The sequence below is a fragment of the Rhinopithecus roxellana genome, chromosome 10 (genome assembly GCF_007565055.1).
Source record: "Rhinopithecus roxellana isolate Shanxi Qingling chromosome 10, ASM756505v1, whole genome shotgun sequence".
NCBI lineage: Eukaryota > Metazoa > Chordata > Mammalia > Primates > Cercopithecidae > Rhinopithecus > Rhinopithecus roxellana.
Genome location: NC_044558.1, coordinates 72,229,259 through 72,245,376, shown reverse-complemented (window position 1 = coordinate 72,245,376; position 16,118 = coordinate 72,229,259). Strand labels below are relative to the sequence as shown.

The 16,118-nt window shown below is 40.9% G+C and overlaps 1 long non-coding RNA gene across 1 annotated transcript; it reads right to left on the bottom strand.

The window, feature by feature from the left end:
• Positions 1–1,082: 1,082 nt before the first annotated feature.
• On the bottom strand, positions 1,083–11,512 carry LOC115900024. The gene is made up of 3 exons (XR_004059709.1): positions 11,176–11,512; positions 9,713–9,808; positions 1,083–1,850 (listed from the first exon to the last, which is right to left on the bottom strand). It is a non-coding gene; the product is annotated as an uncharacterized LOC115900024 (long non-coding RNA).
• Between the last annotated feature and the right edge of the window lie 4,606 nt (positions 11,513–16,118).

Here is a 16,118-nt window from a genome sequence, read left to right as displayed (position 1 = left end):
CTTCTTCTCTCCTCTCGTCCAAGTCATTCTCTGACCAGCTTTGATCCGTTGCTGGTGATGGGCTGCGCTCCTTTGCAGGGGGAGATGCGCTCTTATTTTTTGAATTTCCAGCTTTTCTGCCCTGCTTCTTCCCCATCTTTGTGGTTTTATCTGTCTCTGGTCTTTGATGGTGGTGACGAACTGATGGGGTTTTGGTATAGGTGTCCTTCCTGTTTGATAGTTTTCCTTCTGACAGTCAGAAGGACTCTCTGTTGGTCTGTTGGAGATTGCTTGAGGTCCACTCCAGACCCTGTTTGCCTGGGTATCAGCAGCAGAGGTTGCCGAAGATAGAATATTGCTGAACAGCGAGTGTACCTGTCTGATTCTTCCTTTGGAAGTGTCCTCTCAGGGGTGTACTCCACCCTGTGAGGTGTGGGGTGTCAGACTGCCCCTAGTGGGGGATTTCTCCCAGCTAGGCTACTCAGGGGTCAGGGACACACCTGAGCAGGCAGTCTGTCCGTTCTCAGATCTCAACCTCCGCGTTGGGAGATCCGCTGCTCTCCCCAAAGCTGTCAGACAGAGTCGTTCGCGTCTGCACCGGCTCCCGCTACTTCCCCTGTTGGTCTTCAGCTGTGCGCTGTCCCCAGAGGTGGAGACTACAGAGACAGGCAGGCTTCCTTGAGCTGCTGTGAGCTCCACCCAGTTCGAGCTTCCCAGCGGCTTTGTTTACCTACTTAAGCCTCAGCAATGGCGGGCGCCCCTCCCCCAGCCTCGCTGCTGCCTTGCGGATAGATCGCGGCAGACTGCTGTGTTAGCAGTGAGGGAGGCTTCGTGGGCGTGGGACCCTCCCGGCCAGGTGTGGGATATATTCTCCTGGAATGCCTGTATGCTTACAGCGCAGTATTGGGGTGGGAGTTACCCGATTTTCCAGGTGTTGTGTGTCTCAGTTCCCCTGGCTAGGAAAACGGATCCCCTTCCCCCTTGCGCTTCCAGGTGAGGCGATGCCTCGCCCTGCTTCAGCTCTCGCTGGTCAGGCTGCAGCAGCTGACCAGCACCGATTGTCCGGCACTCCCTAGTGAGATGACCCCAGTACCTCAGTTGAAAATGCAGAAATCACCGGTCTTCTGTGTCGCTCGCGCTGGGAGTTGGAGACTGGAGTTGTTCCTATTCGGCCATCTTCAACGCATGCCTTTTCTCTTCATGAGGACTTTGCAGGTTATCTCACTGTCTTTATTCTATACTTGCAGGTTGAAGTCATCATATACATAAGGGGTTGGCAAACTTTTTCTGAAAAGGACCAGACAGTAAATATTTTTGGCTTTGTGGGCCACATGGTCTCCGTCAACTCTGCTATTGTGTCATGAAAGCAGTCATAGACAATATGTAAACAAATGAACTTGGCTGTCTTCCAATAAAACTTTATCTGTGAACACTGAAATTTAAATTTTATATAATGCTCATGTGCCATAAAATATTACTCTTCTTTTGATTATTCTTCAACCATTTTTTTTTAAATAAAAGCCATTCTTGGCTGGCAGGCTTTATGAAAACAGTCAGTGGGCTGGATTTGACCCCCAGGCCACAGTTTGCCAACTCTGATACAGATGGCAAAAATTATTTGACAAAATAAAGCATAAATGACAATGTACATGTTCTGAAGTTTTACACAATTCTGTGGAAAGGATCTATTGGGGATCCTCAATATCTCTGAGCACCAATAAGCCAACAAGTCCACTTGATCCTATCAGTGGTTCAACAGGAAGTCAGAGAATCAGTGGTCCAGTCTTCCCTGATGCTCACTGGACTGCAGTGCCTCCGCCAAGGAGATGCAGCCTTATCCAAGATCCTTACACCAGCAGCAGCAGCATCACCTGGGAGGGAGTTAAAAATGCAAGAAAATCAGCCTCTGCTCCCAAACTTTCAGAATCACAATCCACACTTTAGTGAAAGAAGCCAGAACATGAAAGGTCACGTATTGTATGACTTTATTTATCTGAAGCATCATGACCAGGCAAATCCATGGCAACAGAAAGCAGATGGGTGGTGGTCAGGAGCTGAGGGCAAGGGAGGAATGAGGAGTGACTGCTTGATGGACATAGAGATTCCTTGAAGAAAAACATGTCTTGGAACTGAATAGAGATGATGGTTGCACAACACTGTAAATATATTAAATGCCATGGAGTTGTACACTTTAAAATGGTGAATGATTACTTTTATGTTATGTGAATTTTACCTCTATAAAAAAATACCAAAAGAACTATACCTTAAGATCCCCTGGTGATTCACATGCACACTGAAGTGTGAGAAGCAATCTCTCTACTAGATGCAGTATCAGGGATTTTCAGTCTGGCTTACAGAAACAGTGGTTTTTACCATAAAGTAGCAAAACTCCACTCATTAATACTAAAGCATCTAGTATTACAATATTAATGATTATCTAAATATTGTGGATACATTGTCTTAAATCTTTGGCATAGAAAATGTTAAAATTGCCTCACTTTTTACACTCTTTTTTCCCAAATTTTTCTACATATTCAATAGGGAAATTGCTAATGACAATAAGCTATCAAATGTGCTTCATTCATTAAATTTGAGTTTGTGTGATTTCTTGTTCCAAAAACTGTTCCCTAGCACCACCTATTTCTTCCTATGACTTATTCAACTGTAACATTCTTTGAATTTTTTTAACTTTCACAGATTAACTCTCCAGAAGACATGTTACCCTGCTTGATATTCAGTATATATTTTCTGGTGACAGCTTTATGGTACAATTAAATTTCATACATTTTTTCAGCCTTCCCTGAATATGCATTAGAAAGCCAGCCATCATAATTCTAAGCCAATTGGCTTGATTTGCTCATTTAAGCCCACATCTCATAGACCTGCTACATTTCCATACATTCCATCCCCATCTGCACTGCATCCACCTGCCCAAAGTTATTGATCATGCTGACAGTGAAGGAAACCACAGGGCCTTGACAGTCAAAATATGATTTCCATTAGAAAGCCCTTTAAAAAGTACTCGAGACTTTAAGATGCCAAACGGTACAGTGATGTCAGTTTAAACCAGGTCACAGAAGAAGCTGAAAATTGATTATCAACAGCAGACTGGACCTGCGCTTTTCAAAAGTGTTATCAGCATTTAGAATAAGAAATTGTTATCACAACTTGGCGTATGAGAAAAAAACCCTGATGTTTAGATGGACTAAGTAACTTAATAAGGCTCATTTGGATGCAAAAATAAATGAGCATCAAGTTAGCATTAACTTTTAATGCTTGCCATTTTATGTTAATTCATATTTTTAAATTATGGCTGATACTTTGCAATCAGTCTATGGCTAATTATATCTCCCACATGTAAATCTGATGGAGTGCTGGAACCAAAGAACAACAAAAAATATCCAACAAAGACCTTATAGATTCAGAACCGTCACGTGCCTCTGTTAACTGGAAAAATCCAGCCTGCACAGAAAACCTCAAGCTCTGAACTTCAGTCACCATTGTTTTCCAAAGATCAAAGCTTAGCTTGCTTAACCATGAAAACCATATTGATGTATCCTGTTTGCAGGTGTTTTTCCTGATATTTTTCCCTGTAACTGATAGCTGTATCCTGATACAAGATTTAGGTGCTGAGTAGATGCAGACTGGACTTGTAGGAAACCTCCAAGCTAAAATAATCTAAATAAGAAGGAATCAGGAGTCAAATACATTCTTTCACCTAACACTAAGAGTCTACATGCTCTTCAACTCCAGACATAAGGATTCTTCCAGTAACAAAAAGGATATCCAGATTCAATTCTTTTCATGAAGATGTATTCTAATGTACAGTCTTATCAGAAGCTTAGATTTTCGTAACACAAAAAATAAAAACTACCATTTAATGACAGTCTATCCTGAGCCAGGCGCTTTGTAAATGCTACTTTTCTTATTCTTCACAATCACCCCTCATGAGAAAACTGAAAGTCATCTGATCAAAGTTACAAAGCTAGTAAATGATCAAAGGAGAGTTTTCTAATTTAGGAGTTAAGTAGGTCTGGGTTATTAAAATCCAGATGCATATAACAAATATTTATGTGTTCACTAATCACTAGCTGTAAGAATCCAACTTCTGTGCTCCATGAATGAAGACACTAAGGTCCAGAGAGGTTAAGCAACTTGTCTGAGTTTACACAGCCAACTAGTGGCAAATCTGGTACCAGAGCCTGACCTTCTCTCTGCTCAGCCATCATTTGTCCTCCATCTCAGGGCACAGATCTTTAAAGTACATGTGAGTCACTTGGGGATCTAGTTACAATGTAGGTTCTGATTCATTAGGCCTGGGAAGGGCCTGAAATTCTGAATTTCTATCAAACAAATAAAGTAACTATGGGGCCCAGGACCAATGCTACACACCACACTCCCATCATCACTGGTAGAAATCAGAAACCTGGAGATGTGCTTCAGGATTTCAATTTGGAGAAATGATTATGTAAAATAATGTTTATGCACCACTAGAGTGACAAACTCCTCCCAATTTGCCTGGGATTTTTCCCAGTTTTAGCATTGAAAGTCCCACCTTCCGGGAAATCCCTCAATCCCTCAGTCCCTGGCTAACTGAGATAGTCAATCACTGTATCCTCAACTGCTTTACATGCCATGTGTTAGTTAACACAGCACTAAATGTGGAAGAAAATACGCAACATGAGTTAGGAAGAGAGGAGGCAAAGGGTGAGAGGGCTTAAGAGACCGAAGGCAGGGTCGGCTGCGTGAGTGTGCATTGGTACAATTGCGCAGAGACCTGAACTCAGAAGGGCTCAAGGCTCGCTTTAATGCTCTGCTACTGCTGTCTTGAAATTCGTAATGTTTTCATTGAGATATAACTTACATACCATAAAAATCACCCTTTAAAGTGTGCAATCCATCTTTCTTTAGTATATTCAGAAGGTTGTGCAACCATCTTATTTCAGAACCCTTTCATCGCTCCAGATGGAAATCCTGTACCCATTAGCAGTCAGTCCCCACTCCACCATTCCCCCAGACCCTGGAAACCACTAATCTACTTTAGGCCTCTATAGATTTGCCAATTTGGGGCATCTCATATAAAGGTAATCTCACAATATGTGGCCTTTTGTATCTGGTTTCTCTCACTTAGCATAACGTTTTCAGGCGTCATATGCCTTGTAGCATGTATCGGCACTTCATTACTTTTTGTTGCTGAATAATATTCCATTGTATGGATACAATGTATACAATATCCCGTTGCATAGCTACGCCACATTGTGTTTGTTCATTCATCAGTTAATGGACATGAGGTTGTTTGTACTTTTGGCTATTACAAATAATGCTATTATGAACATCCATGTACAGGTTTTTATGTAAACATACGTTTTCAATTCTCTCAGGTCTGTACCTAGGAGCAGAATTGCTGGATCATATGGTAACTCAGTTTAGCTTTTAAGGAACTGCTGGATTCTTTTCCAAAGTGTCCACATCACTTTGCATTCCAACCAGCAGCGTATGAGAGCATGAAATTCTTAATAATCTTTGAACAAGGGGCCCCTCATTTTTCATTTCACCTTGAACCCAGCAAGTTAGGTAGCTGAGCAAAATAACTATAAAAGTTATTTTATAGTTATTTATAGAGGTACAAGCACCTCTGCCCCTAGGAGCCACAGTCCCTCCTTGTTTTCTACAGAGATCAAAAAAAGGGGGTGTGGGAAGAAGGGGAAGAAACCCACCCCTTTCTGACATATCTATCAGATACCCTGGAGGAACTAAGTCAAGGTTATTCTCAGAGGAGACCTACTAAGATTTCAATTCACCGGCTTCACTAAGCCTCCCCTGTTTCCCCACCGCACCCAAGCCTTTCCCTCTCCCACTCCTTCAGCTTGGATTCCTCCAAGTGCAAAGGAACCAAGTCTTTCATTATTCATTCAACTACGCTCTGTGATTTGCCTGCCAGGAACTGAGCTAGACGCTTGGGCTACAGCAGCTCAGAGCCCAAGGATTCACAAAGCTTGTATTTATAAAAGGCTTGAATTCAAAGGACTGGTTTGGTTTACCATATCTATTAAATTTCATTCACATTAAATTAACATTCTGTGTATTAACAAATACAATGGATACAAAACCAATTTCTGATGGAAAAAAAAAGTATAGAGTTCTTTAAGTCAGAAACAGGGCAGCCTGTCAAACGGTAACCGAAAGTAAAAGGTGGAGAAGGAGAACTTTGAAACATTTTATAAATTTGCCAAGGGGTAGCCTTGTTTGCTTACATCTGGGCAGGGCTAAAACCACTCTGCTCAGTTTTGTTTTGTTTTTTTGTCTTGCCAATGCCTAGAGGCAGTACTGTCTGGCTTGATTTATGAAGGAGATTGGAGCATATTTATTTCAACACTGCCTCTTTCCCTAAAGATTTGTTAATTGAGGTATCACCTTTCAAGAATCATTGAGTAAAACTAATATATTACATTACATATTTCTGATTTCCACCAGAGCAATTACTTCACAATGTGTATTAAAGGGAAGACCTCGCTCTTGAGTATGTCAAATAGAAAGCAGTTCATTCAGGAGCAAACTAGAAGAAGTTGATTTCCCTAATTTACACACTGGAATTAGACTTTACTTCATTTCTTTATCCTATTTCTAGAAATGAAATTATAAATTTCTCCTGACAGGTTAGCACAGATTAGTTTTAAGTGCACATAATTCAGTTATCTTTGGGTTGTCTTTGGCCAGCGTTCAGCAGAGGTCCATCAAATAACTTTGTAACACCCAAGATTTTATACTTAACCCTTTTTAATATTTTAAGACGTTACTTCATATCTAGAAAGATTATAAAATAACCTAGTAATAAATACCACAGTTTCTTGGACACAGAGAAATTTGGGAAAGTGGAAATGCCAGCCCTTAGGTATTTTTATGGTTCTGAGAGTCCAACAAAAATCAAATGATACATCTGCACAAGCCAACAACAGCAACAAGTTTATCTGCTTTTGGCAACAATTGTACCAACTCACATTCATCAGACGTCTGATTGACGATCACATGCTGTTATTTAATACAATATTATTTATTGCTTAATAAAGTCATTTTGGAGACAAAATATCTTAAAGCCTGAGTACATGAGAGAAGTGTCAATTAAGAAACAGGTCCTTGGTATTGAAAAGTCTGGGGAAACCTGGAATAGATGATAAAACCTCAGAAAATTCTGTTCCATTTGCACCCATTGCTTTTGAATGGAAAGCTACTCAGCGACTTGTATTTCTTCTTTCTTATCCTTGCTCACAGGTCTCCCTCCACCCCATCACTCCCACCTATGAACTAAAACCAAACACACCAGAGAAATGGGATTTTCAGGGCAGGTTCTCTTTGCACATTAAACAATCAAAGTGACTTGTTGCCTGTCATCCCAGCCACCCAAGAACCTGAGACAGGAAGATTGCTTGAGCCTAGGAGTTCAAGGCTGCAGTGAGCTAGGATGACGCCACTGTATTCCCCACTGGGCAACACAGTGAGATCCTGTCTCAAAACAAAAATCATTAGCATTGTTGATATATTTTTATGGCAACACCAGCCTAGAGTTAATCTTTGGATGTTAGTGACAACCATTTTCTCTCTGCTAACTGGAGGGGCTTTTACCCAGCATGAAAGTCCACTAAAATCCACATGGGCACCCCTGCTCCAGAGAAGGTTTGAGCAAGGACATCTCTGGTTAACATACCCCTTATCTATTGGGATGTTTGAGGAACAACCAGCTTATCCAATACCATGAAAATGGCCATGCTGCCCAAAGTGCTTTATAGGTTCAATGCTATCCCCATTAAACTACCATTGACATTCTTCACAGAATTAGAAAAAACTACTTTAAATTTCATATGAAACCAGAAAGAGAGCCCACATAGCAAAGACAATCCTAAGCAAAAAGAAAAAAGCTGGAGGTATCACGCTACCTGACTTCAAACTATACTATAAGGCTACAATAACAAAAACAGCACGGCACTGGTACCAAAACAGATACATAGACCAATGGAACAGAACAGAGGTCTCAGAAATAATGCCACACATCTACAACCATCTGATCTTCAACAAACCTGACAAAAACAACCAATGGGGAAAGGATTCCCTATTTAATAAATGGTGGTGGGAAAATTGGCTAGCCATATGCAGAAAACTGAAACTGGACCCCTTCCTTACAACTTATACAAAAATTAACTCAAGATGGATTAAAGATTTAAATGTAAGACCTAAAACCATAAAAACCCTAGAAGAAAACCTAGGCAATACCATTCAGGACATAGGCATGGGCAAACACTTCATTATTAAAACACCAAAAGCAATGGCAACAAAAGCCAAAATTGACAAATGAGATCTAATTAAACTAAGGAGCTTCTGCATAGCAAAAGAAACTATCACCAGAGTGAACAGTTAACCTACAAATGGGGGAAAATTTTTGTAATCTGTCCATCTGACAAAGAGCTAATATCCAGAATCTATAAGGAACTTAAATGAATTTACAAGAAAAAAACAAACAACCCCATCAAAAAGTGGGCAAAGGATATCAACAGATACTTTTCAAAAGAAGACATTTATGCAGCCAATAAACATAAGATAAAAAACTCATCATCACTGGTCATTAGAGAAATGCAAATCAAAACCACAATGAGATATCATCTCACGCCAGTTACAATGGTGACTATTAAAAAGTCAGGAAACAACAGATGCTGGAGAGAATGTGGAGAAATAGGAACACTTTTATGCTGTTGGTAGGAGTGTAAATTAGTTCAACCATTGTGGAAAACAGTGTGGCGATTCCTCAAGGATCTAGAACCAGAAATACCATTTGATTCAGCAATCCCATTACTGGGTATATAGCCAAAGGATTATAAATCATTCTACTATAAAGACACATGCACATATATGTTTATTCCAGCACTGTTCACAATAGCAAAGACTTGGAACCAATCCAAATGCCCATCAGTGATAGACTGGATAAAGAAAATGTGGCATGTATACACCATGGAATAGTATGCAGCCATAAAAAAGGGTGAGCTCATGTCCTTTGCAGGGACATGGATGAAGCTGGAAACCATCATTCTCAACAAAGTAACACAAGAACAGAAAACCAAACACCACATATTCTCACTTATAAGTGAGAGTTGAACAATGAGAACACATGGACACAGGGAGGGGAACATCACACAACAAGGCCTGTTGGGGGTGGGGCCCAGGAAAGGGATAGCATTAGAAGAAATACCTAATGTAGATGAAGGGTTGATGGGTGCAGCAAACCACCATGGCACATGCATACCTATTTAACAAACCTGCACGTTCTGCACATGTACCCCAGAACTTAAAGTATAATATAAATAAATAAATATACAAATAAATAAAATTTTTTTAAAAAACTTCCTGAACAGAGTCTTTACCAAAAGACTTCCATCATTTGTTAGAAGTGAATTCTAGATCAAACCCAGTGTTATCCAAAATTAAGTGTGAATTTGTATAGCAAAGTCAAAGAGAGATAGGAAAGAGGCAGGGATGGCCCATTCTCCCCACATAGAAAGCAAGTGAGCAATAGTTTCTTGTACTCTCTTTTAGTCAAGAGTGGATATAATAATAATGACAATAATGCACAAAACAAGTATTTCATTAATACTTTCTTTCAGAAAAAAAATGAAATGCTTCATAGGATTCTCCACAAGCTAGAGTTGGCCTCTCACAGGGGGACTTAAGCTAACATAAACAAACTCACGTGGTTAGCTTTGTCTGAGTTGTGTTGGGAGTAAAACAGCTCTCCTCCCTCCCAAGCCAGGGGCCTCTGGCATATGTAGCTTCAGACACTGCAGAACTAAACAGAATAGAACAAAATGGATGCTGTGATTTGTACATTCTGTTTATTTCAGTTAGTAAATATAGCTACTATGAGCCATAAATACATGTTATTCACATCCTACATTTTTAAAATGTTTTTCTTTATTCCATAGGCAATGGAAAGCCATGAAAGTTTTCTGAACAAGCAAATGACATTATCGAACTTATGCATAGGAATACAACTCTGGTGGCTGTGGGAAGGATAAACAGGATGATAGAGAGACTGAGGGGTAGCCAGATAAGGAGCTCCTTGCTAAAGATGGTGCCAGGACAAACCAGGGTAAAGATAGAAAGCTCAAGGGGGTGATAGATAAAAGAAGCATTGCAAAGAATAAAAATCTCTAGCAGTTAGTTCCAAAGCTGTTCAGGATCTTGTGTTTCTACTTTCTTATCCCTGTTCACAGGTCTCCCTCCACCTCATCACTCCCACCTATGAACTCTAACCAAACACACCAGAGGGGTGGAAGAGGGAGAAGCAGAAATGATGCTGAAAAACCAGTTAGAGGAGAAAGACATGTATGGATAAGCTATAAAGTAAGAAGACATTCTGCGGTGATTTTACAGATGCCTGTGAATCCCTGCCCATGTGCCCCAGTGGACGGTGATTGACCATATGACCTGCTCAAATGGCTGGCTGTTACCTGCCTCCAGCCAAAAAGGGGAGAAGTAAGCCCATGGATACAGCACAGTAGAAAAAGCACAATGGTGGAGCTAATCGCCTGGGGTTTGAATACCTGTATCCACCCTTCTTTCCCCATCTCTGTGTGATCTGGGGCAAACCATAACCCTCTCTGAGCCAGTGCTTCCTTGTCTGAAAATAAGGATAATACTCTCATTAGGATTGCTATGAAAATAGTCATATGCAGAACTGGCATGCATCAGGGGCCTCATAATTAGTAATGGTTATTATAAGCCACACAAATGTTTCTGTACTGGGGCTCAGAGACAATGCATGACCTTTCCAGGTTTGCACAATATATTATTATAAAACCAGAACTCCAAGTCATGATGTCTACAGTATTCTTCCTCTGAGGCTACACTTCCTAAAACAAAGCCAGAGACGAGAGATGCTTCCTCCTACATAGCTTCATGTTCTCTATGTCCTGTGCATACTTTCTTTTGAGATCCTGAACAATGTCCAAGGCAAACCACTAAAGACTTTCATTCCCACTATCAAACACTTTTTTGCTTGTACAGTGCTTATTATCATTTCCTTTAGCCCATGTAAAACTTTTTGAATGACATAATTTACAGCATTGTTTTATGTACCTATTGTGACATGACAAACTGCCTCAGAACTTACTAACTTGAAACAACAATTTGTTATTTTTCTCAATTTGGTACCTTGGCTGGGCTCAGGTAGATGGTTCTTCTGTTTCACATGGCATCAGCTGGGATCACCCTTGCAGCTGCCTTTAGCTGGGAGCTCAGCTGGAAAGTCCAAGATGGCTTCACTCATACATTTGGTGAGTCTGTGGGTGTAACTGGAATAGCTGGGCACTCTCTTGGCTTCTCTCTCTACATATCTTTCAGCTGTCTTGCTCAATTTTCTTTCAAAGCAGCTGGCTCCCAAGAAGTGAAGCAGAAGTTGCCAGGCCCAGGCTCAGAAATCCAGAAGGTCACCTTCACTGCATTCTGTCGATCCAAGCAAGTCACAAGGTCAGGCCAGGTCCAAAGAGAGGAAAATAGAGCCTACCTTTGGATGTGGACATCCTGCCACAAGGATAGGGAGAAATTGTTGGGAGGAAGTATTGGTGACCATCCTTGAAAGTATCCACCAGAAATATTATTTGTAAAATCTGGACCTCAGAGTCCACAGAAAACTACTCAATTAAGACTTTTTGGAAAATACATCATCCATTCACAAACAATAGTTATTTTGTGTAAACATTCTAACAACTTTTACCCTTGATTTCTTAGAAAACATTTATTTAAGGATTGTAGTAGATTGGATAATGACCTTCAAAAAGACATCCAAACCCCTAGAATCTGTGAATGTGACCTTATTTGGAAAAAAAGTGAAGATGTAATTAAGAGTCTTGAGATAAGATCTAACTAGATTACCCAGGTAGATCCTAAACCCAATGACAAGTGTCCTAATAAGAGACAAAGAAGGAGAAAACACATAGAGGAAAGGTAACTAGAAGATGGAGGCAGAGGCTGGAGTGATGTGGCCTTACGTCAAGGAAGCCAGTGAATGCCTGAGGCCACTGGAAGATGAAAAGGCAAAAATGGATTCTCCTTTACAGGCTCCAGAGGAAGTATGATCCTGCCAACACTTTGATCCAAGACTTCTGTCCTCCAGAACTTTGAGAGAATACATTGCTGTTGTTTCAGGCCACCCAGTTTTCTTTAATTTGTTATGGCAGCCATGAGAAACTAATGCAAGTATCTTACCTCTTTATGATTAAGACTAAATGTTTGCCTCCCATTTAGGGATTGTGATTTATAAGGAAATGGCTGTAACTCTTGGCTCCTACTTCCCCACACACTCAGCAGAGGTATCGAGTAAGGGCTTTACCAGAAAACTCACCTCTGCCCAGGTCCTGAGCCAATCCTGACAGGAACACATAAGATGTTAGAAGTCTCTGCCTCGCCAGATCCTTCTGAAAACATTTTGCTGCTCACAGTTATCTGAGCCACAGCCCCTCCCTACATCACCTTCGCTCATTCCTGGGTGGACTCAGGCTTTGGGATCAGACACAGTTGAAGTTGCAACAGCATAACATGTAAATTCTCAGAGCTCTTGTTTCTTTCTCAGTAAAATGGGATGATATCACCTTCCTCACAGATCTACTTCAAAAATTAAAGTTAACTAAAACACCTGGCACATAGTAGGACCTCAAGAAATGGTGCCCATTATTACTACTACTTTTAAACTGTATGCAGTTGCTTATCTGTTTCATATACCTGATGATCAGTGGGGTTGGAGCCATACTCTAAACCCCAATCTGATTAGCAAAGCCTCTGACCCCTTTCCTAACCTTTGCCAGCTAATTTGCCCCTCCCAAATCAGCTGCCCTCCATGATCCTCCCACCTCAGCCTTCCAGGTAGCTGGAACTACAGGGATGCATTACCAACTCTGGCTAATTTTTGTATTTTTAATAGAGAGAGGGTTTTGCCATGTTGCCCAGGCTGGTCTAGAACTCCTGGGCTCAAGTGATCCTCCCACCTCAGCCTCTCAAAATGCTGGGATTACAGCCATAAACCACCATGCCCAGCCCGGCTTCTGATTCCAACTTTCCCCTCCACACAGCTTTTACTCTCCAACAAACTTTTCACACTCCTAACTCTAGCTCCTCCTCACTGGACCCAGCTGACATCTATCCTACCACAGCAGTTCTCAAAAAAGTGTAGTCCCAAAACCAGCAAGCATCATCAGCATCACCTGGGAATGTATTAAAAATGTAGATCTCAGACCCTAACCCTAATCCAGACCTACTGACTCAGAAACTCTGAGGTGGTCAGGCCCAGCATCTGTCTGTATGTAACAAGTCCTCTAGGAGACTCTGACGCACGCATTCTGAGAACTGCAGCCCTACTATATTTCAGTAAGAGTTCACATTACCTGATTGCCTCTGCAGTAAATGAATCACCTGCCTGGGGTTCTGTAAGAGATGCTGCTAGCCCCCTCTGCAGACCACGCAAATAAAGAGGACTACATCATTTGCTGGGCAGCAAGACCTTGCCAAGGCAGCTTTCTTAATAGCTGACACACTGGATATGCCCAGTTTCTGTCTCTCCAAACCCAGACTCTCACCAACCTGGCCACTCCACTGGAAGTAACATAATCAATGCAGTAAAGTTAACCGCAAGGTCAAAATCAGAGTTTGAACTGTAAAGGTACAATATTTGACATTTATTTTGCCAACTGCTTTCTATAGCATCTCAAGTGTTCAACAAATAATACCTTCTAATATTTAACTTTTCAGGGCTTCATAGGATGTGATTCAGAGATCAACCTTATCCTGCTCTTAAATTCTGCATTTATCTTGCCAGGATCCCATGAGCTAGGCTGTAAAAGCAAACCATGTTGACAAAATTCGGAGCCTACTGTAAGCACCCAGCTGCTGAGGTATTCCTTGCACTGACCCACCCTGGAGCCAATCTTCAGCCTCTTTGGCCCCTCCTTGTAATAGTACAAATAGATTTTGTTATTAAAGCTTCCTCCTTAATTACTGACATATGTGCAATTCAAGTTACTTTCTTGCAATTATGTTATTCAGCAATAATTGGATTTCTAGTTTTAATTGGACCATAAATTAGCAGTAGCTTTCATGAACACCATTACAGTGATTTCTAGCTACAGTTTTTGCTGCTTTTTGAGTACATTATATTTCAAACAGAATGAATCACCAGGAAAAGAAGTCACAGCTGCAGTGAACTCTTGCATGGGTTCCTATTAATGATTACAAGTTGGGTGCTATTCTGTTGTAACGAAACATTTGCTACAACTACTGCCCACTGGGCATTGCTGTGTCATGAGGCTGCCTCCTGCCCAGGGTGAGAGCACACAATTGTGTTGGGATGAAGATCCAGCCACATGACTCGATATTTACTCAGCTAAATGGGGAAGAGAATCTTTTTCTTACCACCTGCTACTGCAGATAAACACTTGAAAATAAAACAAAAGAAAACCAAACTCTTCTTGAAAGCTGCTGAAATCAAAATTTTGCTGAAACTACCAAAAGCATAATCCCATTGCTATCATCCTTTCCTAAAGGGACTATTTACTCAAACCAGTACAACAAATATTTGCTGAGCATTGGCAATGTGCTGGTTATTGAAAAGGATGCTAAGCTAGTAAGAGACAATAAAGTGATGTGGTTAAGAGCATGAGATTTGGAGTCAGGCCTCCTGGGTTAGAATTACAGCTCTGCTGCTTCTTGGCTGTGTGACCTCCGGCAAATTACTTACTCTCTCCATAGTTCTTTTTCTTTATTTGACAAATATACCGCACAGTTCTTGTGTGGATTAAATGACTTCCAACGCTTAAAAAGGACTTTTTAAAGCACCTGGCACATGGTAAGCACTTACTTACTAAATGCTCATTTTATTATTCTAGTTCAAGGTGACAAAGGCTTCATCTGTCTTGTCCATCACTGTATTCCCTAGCATCCAGAATAGTGACTGATTGACAGATGATAAGTGCTCAAGAGATGTCTTTTGTCTAATAGGGAAATCCTACACTACAGGAAGTGCCCAAAGAAGGGGGGGATTTAAAGAAGAGAGGAATTAGATCTAGTTTGGAAGTGTATCAGTCAGGGTCTTGGCAGGAAACAGAGCACATTCAAAAGGGATGATTAAAGAGCATTTCATGAAATAACTACTTAAAAATTGATGGGGGCAGATTAAGAGAAACAAACAAAAACGGTGAAGGATCACAGAGTCAGCAAAAACAGAGAATTATTACCTCCTGTCTTAGTCCATTTTCATGCTGCTATAAAGAACTGCCAGAGACTGGGTAATTTATAAAGGTTTAACTGACTCACAGTTCTGCATGGCTAGGAGGCCTCAGGAAACTTACAATCGTAGTGGAAGGGGAAGCAAACATGTTCTTCTTTACATGATGGCAGGAAGGAGAAGTGCCTAGCAAAGAGGGAAAAGTCCTTTATAAAACCATCAGATCTCATGAGAACTCACTCACTATCATGAGCGCAGCAGCATGGGGGTAATGGTCCCCATGATTCAATTACCTCCCACCAGGTCCCTCCCACGACATGTGGGAATTATGGGAACTACAGTTCAAGGTGAAATTGGGTGGGGACACAGCGAAACCATATCACAGCCCCAGACCCACAGGGGCCCAAAAGAGCTGTGGAGAGAGGCCCTGACAGGAGCAATGGCCTTCAGCAACAAGTACAGTCTCTGCTGACCTCCAGCCACACAGGAGGGAAGCCAGAGGAATCAAGACCCTGACCTCTCTCTCATGTCCTCTGATCTTGTCCTGTTGGCCAAACCCAATTGGAAGCAATATATGTGACTATTTTTGCATTAAATAGTAAATTATATATATATACACATGTGTATATAAAAATATACACAGGTATAGTAATGACCATAATTTTGAAGTGGAAGTAAGTGAAAATACTATTTTTATATATCTGCAAAACCAATAATGTAATGTGGGGAAAAAAATCCATGGTTTTTATGGCCAACAAAGTTTCTTGGGGTTTGTTGCCTATATTTATAGTTGAAGAAAATGCTAAATTTCAGCTAGAAGTTAATGAAAATAAAGATGAAGGGTTTTTGTCTCCTCCAAGTTCATGCAATCCCTGAATTAAGT